Here is an 11,706-nt window from a genome sequence, read left to right as displayed (position 1 = left end):
CCGAGGGCTACTTTAAAACCATTGCTTTGCGGGCACCGCCTTAATAAACTTCAATCATAATTGATCCCTATGAAACCCTTTATTTATTAATAAAAATTGTACAGCTAGCTAAAATAAAGGTATGCACATAGATAACGAACATTCGTTGTATTGTGAAAACAACAATTTCCTCTTAATTGATAAAGCAGTGTTTCCATTATGATCCATAAATCAATTTTTTGGAAAAAGAAGATACTGGTTCCATAGAGAACAGTTCGTCACCTAAAATGCAAAAATCTGTAACTAACATTTGTTAACTGAAATGCAAAAGGGCGTAACTAACAAATAACTCAAAATTTTGATTCATTATGATGCATTTCATCGAATTGAAATTCCAGCACATCGTTTGACGCAAAAACCACCTATTAGTTACGGATCTTTGCATTTGTATTCCTGCACTGTTTTTCGTATTTCACTAGGAACTTAAGAACTTTTTCCACGTAATGCAATGGATTGTACCCCGCCAGAATTTTCGAGTTCAAAAGAAGAGCAAACGACGGGAAAAGCTGACAGTTTTTCTCTGCCAACAGCCCCTTTCATATGCCGATTTTCCCCACAAACGCTGAAATTGCAGTCATAATTTCTGAAAACCATAATTGAGATTATTTAGTTTTTTCAACTAATAATAATAGATTGGCGCTTAGTGTTTGGCTGAGCTTTTCCTCCGGTTTGTGGCGTACGCATTGAATTTTTCACACAAAGGGGAGGGACCTACAGTTTTACGCCGACTCCGAACGACGTTTGTATTTTTATGAAAAGCTGTGTTTCAATTATATAATTTAAAAATGCCAAGTCGGAGAGCCTTATCTACATGGTCATTGGGAATTTCTTCATTAATATCTTTGGAAATCTTTTTTTATCTTATCGTATTTACAGTTGGCTATTATATTTTTGATTTGCAGCTTTATCATTTCGAATTGACGCTTTTCAATTCACTTTCGCATTTAAAATTGACGATTCTCATTTTCAATTGACACTTTCGCAATTACAACCGGAAATGGCGTAGTTCGGTACAGAGTATTCTTCTGTCCATCTTTTTCTTTGGGGCACCTAAAATACAGGTTGCGACTACCAGGCGCTCGCGAACTACCGGTTGGACAGCACTGCTCAATATAAACTCCTGCCTCTTAAATGGAAGGCTGGCTACGCCCTTGTATACCAAACAATTAAAGTACTTAAACCGTACATCATACGTTTAGTTTGTTCATTTAGAGCGCATACATAGTTCCATAATAATGATTCCAATAACTTCATTTAAGTATATTGGCGCGTATTCATAGTCCAGCAACTAAGTCGAAACTAACAAAAATGCAACTTAAATTTAAGTACCGACTTAAAATTTACCTCTATACATAGTCGCATTTCAGACTTCTACTAAGTAGTTTCGACTTAGTTTACGATATAGCACAACGAGTGTGAAAATGTATCGATTTTTCTTTACGATATTTTGGAAAAATTACATTTTTATTAAATAATGTCAAGTTTGATCATCCGTTTATGTAATTTTTTATTTCAATGCATAATTATGCAAAAGAATAAGGTATCATTTTCTTGTTAATTGTGTGAAATAGCCAGAACGAGCGCAGTGATGTGAAGTCGATGTTTATCGAAAGCATGCTGTGAAACATACAAATAGTAGATATCTAAATGTTATGCACAAATTTACTTTAAAAGGACTAGCGTGAAACTGACTTATTATTTGAGAATTTATCTAAATTTTTTCAATTATAAAATTGTGGTGTAGCTTTATTCGAATTGTAATACGCATTTAATATCATCTTCCGATTAAAATGGATCGATCTTTGTAAATTTTAATTGGAGATTATTCAATATTATCAAAATCACCCTCTACCAACTTAATTTTTACATATTTCATCTGTTTTCCCTTAATTTGATAAAATACTTCTTCCTAGTTACGACTTAGTTGCAGTTGCAGCCGAAACTAAATTTTAAATTGGTACTTAGCCGGAAAAGTCGAAACTAAGGCGACTATGAATAGCTTTAGTTGTGACTTAGAATAGTTTCGACTTAGTTGAGTACTGAATATGACTATGAATATGCGCCCTTGTAACTATCAATATCTTATTAAGAGAAGTGTAATTTTTTTTATCTAAAACGAACAAAGTTATAAGGACGAAATTCGAAGATGTGGTAGTTAACATATTAGTCCTTGACATATACTTTTTTCAAAAATAAATATTGGAAATTTCCAAGGATATTCAAGGATAGAGTTTTAAAAGGACATTTTCAATACTTATTCGTCCTGGTGCAGCCAAAAATTATTATTTTTTCTATTCTACAGAATTGTTTCTTTTAATTGATACCCATATTGTTATTCTACAATGCACCGAATCTTTTGAATAATTTTTTTATTCAATTATATTCTAGAAATTTCAAAGTCCTTTTAAAAAATTCTGACGTCAGAGAGAAAAACTAAAAACGCAGTTTTATTATATTTGGCCTCCAGTTTTGTGAATATATTGATTTTTTCGTGTGTAAAATTGACTGTCGCACGGCGAAATTAGTTAATTTAAAGAAGTTAACAAAACAAAAGAAAACAAATAATTGAATTAATTGGCTTGTTATGCAACATTACATACACGTGTATGTACGTATGTACTTACATATGTATGTGTAAAAATATATGTACATACATATATCATATTTATGTACATACATAAAATACATTTTTATATGGTGCTAAGCAAGAAATATTTCTGTGCCTACTGACGCCAATTGGAAACGCCAAGTGAAGCCAAGTCTTTCGCCACCTGATCCTTCCATCGCAGTGGGGCCTCCCTCTTCCTCTGCTACCAAGTTTAATACCTTCAGAGCTGGAGCGTCGGTGTCAATTCGAACGACATGTCCAAGCCAGCGGAGCCGCTGTATTTTAATTCGCTGCATTATGTCCAGGTCGTTGTAAAGCTCATACAGCTCACCGTTCCATCGTCTGCGGTACTCGCCGTCGCCAACGCGTAAAGGCCCGTAAATCTTCCGCAAAATCTTTAGCTTAAATTAGTGGTGACATAACCATAACTATATAAAACAGCTCTTCCAACTAACCTTATAGTCAACAGTGTATTCGATTAGTGGTGCCACACCATAACGCCATATCCATAACCACAGCCATAGAGACCAATTGAATTTTGGTTTTCCGCCATAACCATATCAGCTGATATCTGAAGTGCGTGTTGCCAGACGTTCAAAAAAAATATATTGTTCACAGCTAAAGATTTGGCATAAGTGAAGAATATGAACCATTTAGCTATACAAAAACCAAAAGTGTAGCTCGATAGAACTTCTCACGCTCATTTCAACTGTACCAAAATTATATGTTTGATTTGGGCCAAGTTCCTATCTAATTGTTTGCTAGGTTACTGGGTACCAAAATTATTTGACGCAAAAATATAAAAAAGATGTAAAAGGCTAAATTAAAATTTTTTGATTTTTTGAAATATTAATATCTTATGAACTACATAACCGATTCAACACGAACGAAGCCAAAATAAATACAATTAATTTATCTTTCAGCTGATGTCCATAATTTATATACTTTATTTTATTTTTAATCCAAAAATACAATAAAACAAAAAAAAAGTACTTTTTCATAAAATAACCTTTTAAACAAAAATTCATAATTAATTCAAAAGAAATTTATATTATTAAGAAGGCACAAGTTTATTACCTTCAGTTTGTTGTACATATTTTATTGTAATCTGCTGTTGAGGTTTAGGAATTTAGTGTTAATTTAGTGATAGTGAAGGAAGTTCTGCGCAAATATCAAATTTGTTGATATCCAGAGAGGGTCAGGGATCGAATTCCATTGCAGGCAACATGCAAATTAAATTGAATTGAAAATTTACCAATATACAGTACCTACTTTCTTTGACGTTTATAGTAAGATCAATTACGTTTCTGTTTGATTTTAATATTTTTTCCCTCAGTGTACGTAAGAGCAGCAAAGCATTTAAAGCGGAGTCTTCTAATCTTGACCTGAAGATGTTACATACAAAACCTGCTGGTGAAAAACATCTTTCGGATTCAATATTTTCTCTTAGTTTGTACTTGAATTTAGGTTTAGCGTTTACAGAGGTTTTGTAGAAAAAAAATAAATTATCACTAAAACAATTTCTCGATTTGCAGAAGACACTTGAACACTATTGTTTAAATAAACAAGTAATTTTTTAGCACAAAAAAAAAACCGACTTCAATTCTCATGTAAAACTTTAAGATTACCGTTAGTTTCTTCATGACCCAATAATAGGATCTAAACCAAATTAGGATGAGACCCCCTCTGAGGTACCACCTTTCCTTTAAAAAAGAATTATCCAAATCGGTTATGCGGTAACATATTTACATACATAAAAAAATATTCCCACGAATAGAAAACCTCCTCCTTTTTTGAAGTCGATTAAAAATAATGAAAAAATTACGCTTTTGGTGTAAAGACGAAGTCGCATTTTAAAATTTGCATGCAATTAAGGTAACTAACAAATTTGTATTTTAACTCTTCAATAAGTTCATAATAAACTGTATGCAATATAAATTCCTTTGTAGAGCTCGGTATAACTCAATTGTTACAATAACAAGAATTGTCAAGCTAAAACACAACCGTTAATTTTTTCATGATGACCTCCTTCATGGGACCTCAAAAAAAAAAAAAATTTCGAAGTCGGTTAATGCGGTCCAAAATTATGCGGTAACATACATAAAAAAATATTCCGATGAATTGATAACCCTTGAAGTCGGTTAAAAAGAGAAAAATTAATGAGGTAATTATTATAAATTTTTAATAGCTATATTTTAACATTTCTCACAAAATTTACATTAAAAAAAATCGCAAATACCTACATTCATTCAAATCCTCTTCAAAAAAGGATCAGGCTGCAATTTTAAAAGAACAGTTTTAAGCTTTTTGTTAATTGTAGTCAAAACGGAATTTTACAAAAATCATACTTCAAATTCATAAAAACTTTCTTACTATCAATTCGACATTTCAAATTTTTCGGGATCCCGGGAATAATGCAAGCAAATCCTGGGCTTTTCATGACTTCAAAAACACAGGGATCCCGGGATTGGCATCCATAATATGTATATTTGCATATGTACAAACATATATTTATACATATGTATATGCATATATATGTATATAAGTATATGCACACATGTATGTGCATGTACATAGGTATAAATACATTTTTCTTAATGCTAGAATCGTCAAAACTACATATGTACCTACTACAATCACAATACAACTCCTTAAAGCATACTTTACTGTGGGACGTTTATCTTTGGTTTGAAATCTTAAATCATACATGCAGTACTTATATACGCTAATCGTACTTCTCTTTGGCTTATAACGGGTGATTTTTTTGAGGTTAGGATTTTCATGCATTAGTATTTGACAGATCACGTGGGATTTCAGACATGGTGTCAAAGAGAAAGATGCTCAGTATGCTTTGACATTTCATCATGAATAGACTTACTAACGAGCAACGCTTGCAAATCATTGAATTTTATTACCAAAATCAGTGTTCGGTTCGAAATGTTCGAAATCGACAAATTTTGTTCAGCGATGAGGCTCATTTCTGGTTGAATGGCTTCGTAAATAAGCAAAATCATGCGATTTGACGCCTTTAGACTATTTTTTGTGGGGCTACGTCAAGTCTAAAGTCTACAGAAATAAGCCAGCAACTATTCCAGCTTTGGAAGACAACATTTCCGAAGAAATTCGGGCTATTCCGGCCGAAATGCTCGAAAAAGTTGCCCAAAATTGGACTTTCCGAATGGACCACCTAAGACGCAGCCGCGGTCAACATTTAAATGAGATTATCTTCAAAAAGTAAATGTCATGGACCAATCTAACGTTTCAAATAAAGAACCGATGAGATTTTGCAAATTTTATGCGTTTTTTTTTAAAAAAAAGTTATCAAGCTCTTAAAAAATCACCCGTTACAAACGTACAAAACAGTGTGACCTCAAAACGTGCGGAATTTCGGGTGCGCTTGAGTGTTTTTTGAGGATTTTTATTTTGAGGAATTTTCTCTCGATATACATATTTGCAGATAACAAATGCATACATGTTTTACACAACAGAGTTGTAAAATCGCTCTGCAAATTTTTTAACGAAAAGTTTTCAGAAGTTTTATAAAGAGCGAAATACACCACATAAGCGGCTTGTCAACCATTGTTCAAACCTACTTTTCCCATTTCGCCATACACCATGCAAATATGACTCTTTCAAGCAAACAACTTTAGTTTTTTTCCGGTTCTCAATTCGGTTCAATTATTCGGTGAAAATTCCGTTGAGAATAAGGCCATTTTACCATACACAACGTAAGCGGTTTGATCAAACATGGCGGCCAGAAACTCAAAAAATTTTGATCTTTGTTGACATTTCCCTCGAACGGCTTGTCAATCTTTCAAACACCCCCATACACAACATAAATAGCTTTAAATCTGCATTTGCTGCTAAATATTCAAAATGTTATCGATAATTTTTTTCATTCCATCGTTATATTTTCTACTTATTTTGAACTTGCAAAATCTCGATAACGAATGGAGAGAACAGGCATTTTTCGATCATAAGGATATATATATTGATTCTTCATTAGATGCAGAAAATTATAGGGCAAACAATTTTTGCATTAAGTTTCCCAATGAAAAAAAATTTTATCTGCATTACTAATATATCCCTTTTCTAATGCTTCAGTAGAACGTATATTTAGTAGTCTAAAAATGCGTAGGACTGACTTGAGGGCCAGATTGAGTCTGATATAGTTGCAGCAATATTACATATATACAAAGCAACGCATAAATAAAACACAAATATAGTTTAAACAAGTAAGAAAGTCTAAGTTCGGGCGGAGCCGAACATTAAATACCCGGCGCAAGTATTAAATATATGTTTTCCACCTTTCCGAAAGCTACCGCTACATGATAAGCCGGGGTGTATACATTTTAAGTAAATTAGCGTCCTTAAATTTCGAAATATTGAAATTTCAAGCATTTTTGAAATTTACCGTTATATGAAAAGCGGCCTCAATTTTAGTCCGATTTCAACAATTTCCAACGGTTTGCTTTTATGTGGCAAGCACAATAACCATACCGAGCTTGGTACAAATTGCTAGAACGGCTAGCGAGATACATATCACAAGTGGGCGGTGCTACGCCCATTTTCCAAAATTTTGTCATAAACGTATTTCTTGGTAAAGAATTGTTGCAATCATCAATTTTGAATAAATTAGCTTCAATATTTACTGATTTATCGAAGATTTTGTATTTCTCGAAATTACCGTTATATGGGATGTGGGCGTGGTTATTGTCCGATTTTAGAAATTTTCGGTCATTTGTTATGTTGTACCAGGACCAACAACTGTGCCAAGTTTGGAAGAAATTGGTGTAGCGGTTACCAAGATATACACATGTAACCATAAGTGGGCGTGGCTACGCCCATTTACCAAAATTTTGTAATATTCTTATTTTTCGTCTAAAACTTATTATAAATATCAATTTTGAGTGAATAATCTCCAGTAGTTACTAAAATATCGCAGTTTTCGTATTTCTGAAAATTACCGTTATATGGGAAGTAGGCGTGGTTATTGAGCGATTTTAAAAATTTTCGGCCATTTGGTATGTTATGCGAAGGCCAACAACTGTGCCAAGTTTGGAAGAAATTGGTGCAGCGGTTACCAAGATATACACATGTAACCATAAGTGGGCGTGGCTACGCCCATTTTCCAAAAATTTACAATATTCTTATTTTTCGTCTAAAAATTATTGTAAATATCAATTTTGAGTGAATTATCTTCAGTAGTTACTAAAATATCGCAGTTTTCGTATTTCTGGAAATTACCGTTATATGGGAAGTGGGCGTGGTTAAAGTCCGATTTCGCCCATTTTCAATACCAACCTACCTTGGATTAAGGGAAACCTACATACCAAATTTCGTTGAGATATCTCAATTTTTGCTCGAGTTATCGTGTACACGGACAGACGGACAGACGGACAGACGGACGGACAGACAGACATGGCTTAATCGATTTCTTTTTTCATCCTGATCATTTATGTATACATTTGTCTATATCTATCTCGATTCGTTTTGGCTGTTACAAACAACCGTTATGTGAACAAAATTAATATACCCTTGTGCACAAGTGCGCTCGGGTATAAAAACTAAAACCTCGCTATTATAATTTCCATTCGTACTAACATCAGGTATGTAACTTGAGAATAGAAATCGCTGCATCTTTTAGGCGCATCAATATTACATAGTTACATCCCGAGCTAATAAAAGGGAGGTAAAAATAACGGTGAAACTTCGTTTGAGCCGCAAGAACAAATGTACTAATTGAATTCTAGAACGTAATTAATTTGTATACTAAGTACCGCTAAACAGTATGTAGTACACAATACTCATATCTGTAATAAGAAAATTTTGAGAAATTTTGATGATTTTTCATTTGGTAACACTGGTACCAAAGTATATGAAACGCATAAAAACTCAGTTTTAAGCATTATGTTTTCGTCACGACCACGCACCCCTAAGAGTGCGATCGTTCGAATTGTGTACTTGGCGGGGGAGCTGCGACTCAACAATTGATGGTGCAGTGGCAGCTGTTGTTTTCCCAAGGCGTTGTTTCTGTTTAATATGCCAAGTGTTGTCAAGCATACTCATACTTGAAACTGGTATGTATACACATAATATGTGCTGCATATGTACATATGTATGTATGTATGTATGTATGGAAATACCTTCATGAATTTGAACATGCGAGCACAACCCCGAAAAAGTGCAACTAGTCCTGGATAACCGCGGGATTACACGCAAAGAAAATTTGATGTCTTTCAAACCCGGAAGCTCAGGTGTTTTAGGCGAATACTTCATTTCGTTGCTTATTTAAGTATTTAGACATGTATGTATGTACATAAGGACACGAATGTATGTACACATGGTAAGCGAGCGTTAAAAGAACGCTCAACTCGGGTAAAATTAGCCTGTTGGTATATGGTAAAAAACATCCCAGCAAACACATACTACGTTTATACGGACCGAATAATCGACTTAATTGAAAGCGCATTGCCACCGTACACATTTCGCTCTAGTGTTTATACTTACGGCTTTATATCGGCATCAAAGTAACCGTCTTCAAAAGCAAACAAAATAACCTGTTTTCATTTGACATTTTATAAGTTAACATAATGGAAAGTGATAAAAATCTAATTTTATTCGGCATATCGTGGCAAAGAAAAAGAACGATTATTATTAATCAGCTTTTAAATACTGATGCGATTATTTGGAATTTGAGCGGAACAGCTGACCTCCAATTCGCTTTGAGTGAGAGCGGTGTTTATACACTCTTTCTAACTGTCTGGAGAAACAAACTACCGATTTCAAAGCGAATTGAAATTCAGTTTATACATATATTTTGAATCGCGGCGAAATGAATTAAAGCGACTTATGCAAGGCGTATTTAACAAGGTGGTGTTGGCCGTATATAAGTAAAAAATTACACTAACAAATTATACGCTGATGTCCATAGTGTCATTGGTATGAGTTACAACAAACACATCATTTTGACGTAATGGCCTCCACGGCGAAAAACTCAGCTGTCGCCCCAACACCACCTTGTTTAATACACCTTGGACTTATTAGAGGTGGGTAACTCAGCACTGTGCTGAGTTACTGTGCTGACTCTTAGAACTGTGCCGCACGCTCAGACTCACCTCTGAAAAAATTTGTAACTCAGTAACTCAGTTTATGTGCTGACAATGTATAGCTCAGTGTGCTACAGAGTCGATATGGTAACTCAGTTGATGTGCTGACACTTGCATAGCTCGGTGCGGCTTGCATTGTTTAGAACTGGGTCGATGTGGTAACTCAATTGATGAGCTCACACATTCACACAATATGCGCGTTCCTTATCTCCCAGAAATAGTCAGAAAAAGTCCGAAGTAGTCAGATTTAGTCCAAAAAGCGTTCCTTAACTCGGAAATGACAGCAAAAATGAGAGAGCAACAGTCAGTGAGAGCGACTCTCATCAGTCCGAAGTAGTCAGATTTAGTCAGAAGAATTTTTTCTGGCAAAATCCTGAAAAGTGTCAAACTCAACTGAATTTAAATTAACAGAAATTAAAGAATTCGCTAAAAGTGAGAATAATCTAAAAAGTAAAAGAAATGAATTGAAATTGGAAGGAGGCAAAAAATAATTGATATAGCAAGTGTTTATTGTGCTTGTGCTTGTGTGAATGTGTTTTGTACATACATTTCTGTTCTTATTTGACGTTAGTTTTGTTGTTGCCATTCTTTGGACTAAAAATTTGGTTTTTTGCGTTCCTTTACTTTTCCTGTTACTCTCTTTTAGCGAGCGCATTTTGCTTACGCTCTGGCATTTTGACACTTTTCAGATTTTAGTCCAAAAAAAAAGGAATGAACCTAATACGATCTTCCAAAGAGTACCATAATAGATGGCATCACTAGACTAACCATCAATTGAATATACGACTACCAAATTTAAAAAGAAGCAAGGCGAATAGCCAAGTTATGCATACTTGCACTGCTATACCATTTTTACGTAAAAATCAAAACCAAACAGAATTCTACATGTGAAGTGCTATGCGTTGGGTAACCGCTTACATGCATAGCCCATTTAACAGATTCTTATGTGACAACTCTCAGGCAACACTAAGTAGGGAATTATTTTGCAAATGAACTCACCAGTTGAAATCAGCTTTGTAAAATTATTCCGGCCAGCTACGAACAGAAGCTAAGGATAACCTTTTCTAAATCGATTTCGATTACTAACATCATCAATAATTTCGATGTACATACCAATTGTGCGATAGCACACTTGTGCCAGCTCACTGTGCTGACTCATTAAAGTGAGTTGGAGTTACTGAGTCAGCACACGAAAATTTACAGAGTTACCCACCCTTAGGACTTATGCATGCGTATAAACGTAGTAACAGTCTCTAGCGCTAGGGAAACGTTTTGATTTTACATTAGAATTCTAGTTCTCGACAGTTTCTCTAATCGTTCTCTCACCTTCTACCTTAGAGAAGCACATTAGAATTCGAATCGCTTTCTAATCGTTCTCTTACCTAAATGTTTTTGGGATGTGGTTAGTTTAACGGGATTTAGATACAAAAACGAATGGAAATGAGTAATTATACGAGGTACTTGCGTAATATTATTACTTATTTTAAATATAAATCATGTATATAATTTCCCTCTCCACTTTTCCATTAACAATTCACAACACAGCAGTTTTTATCACTTATACCCACATAAGTTTAGTTGCCACCTATTACTGCCTAATTGCGCCCCCTCGAGACTAATCCGGACTACTTTCTTTATGGATTAGAGGTCGTTTTTTGCTGGGAATCTACAACATAAATAAGTGTACATTCGTATATCTGTAAATCAGACTTATTTTTCTCGTAGGCCCCTTTCAAAACTTTACTGGTTTCCGTAGACCCCCTGATGCTCATTTCTAACATATTCCCAAAGCTCATCAAAAACTGTGAAGATTCAGAGACTAAAAGTAAAATATTTTCTTGTGTTCTATTTATTAAAAATAATGTGATCACACACTTACAAGTTTTAAAAAATATAGCACGTAAAGGCATGAAAGAACTATCTCGCTCTGAGGAGTTATATTTTTTAAGA

This window comes from Rhagoletis pomonella, unplaced genomic scaffold (genome assembly GCF_013731165.1).
Source record: "Rhagoletis pomonella isolate Grant_MI unplaced genomic scaffold, Rhpom_1.0 Rhpom_scaffold_01296, whole genome shotgun sequence".
Classification (NCBI taxonomy): Eukaryota; Metazoa; Arthropoda; class Insecta; order Diptera; family Tephritidae; genus Rhagoletis; species Rhagoletis pomonella.
The sequence above is the reverse complement of the archived record's forward strand: the minus strand, read 5'-3'. Positions refer to the sequence as shown.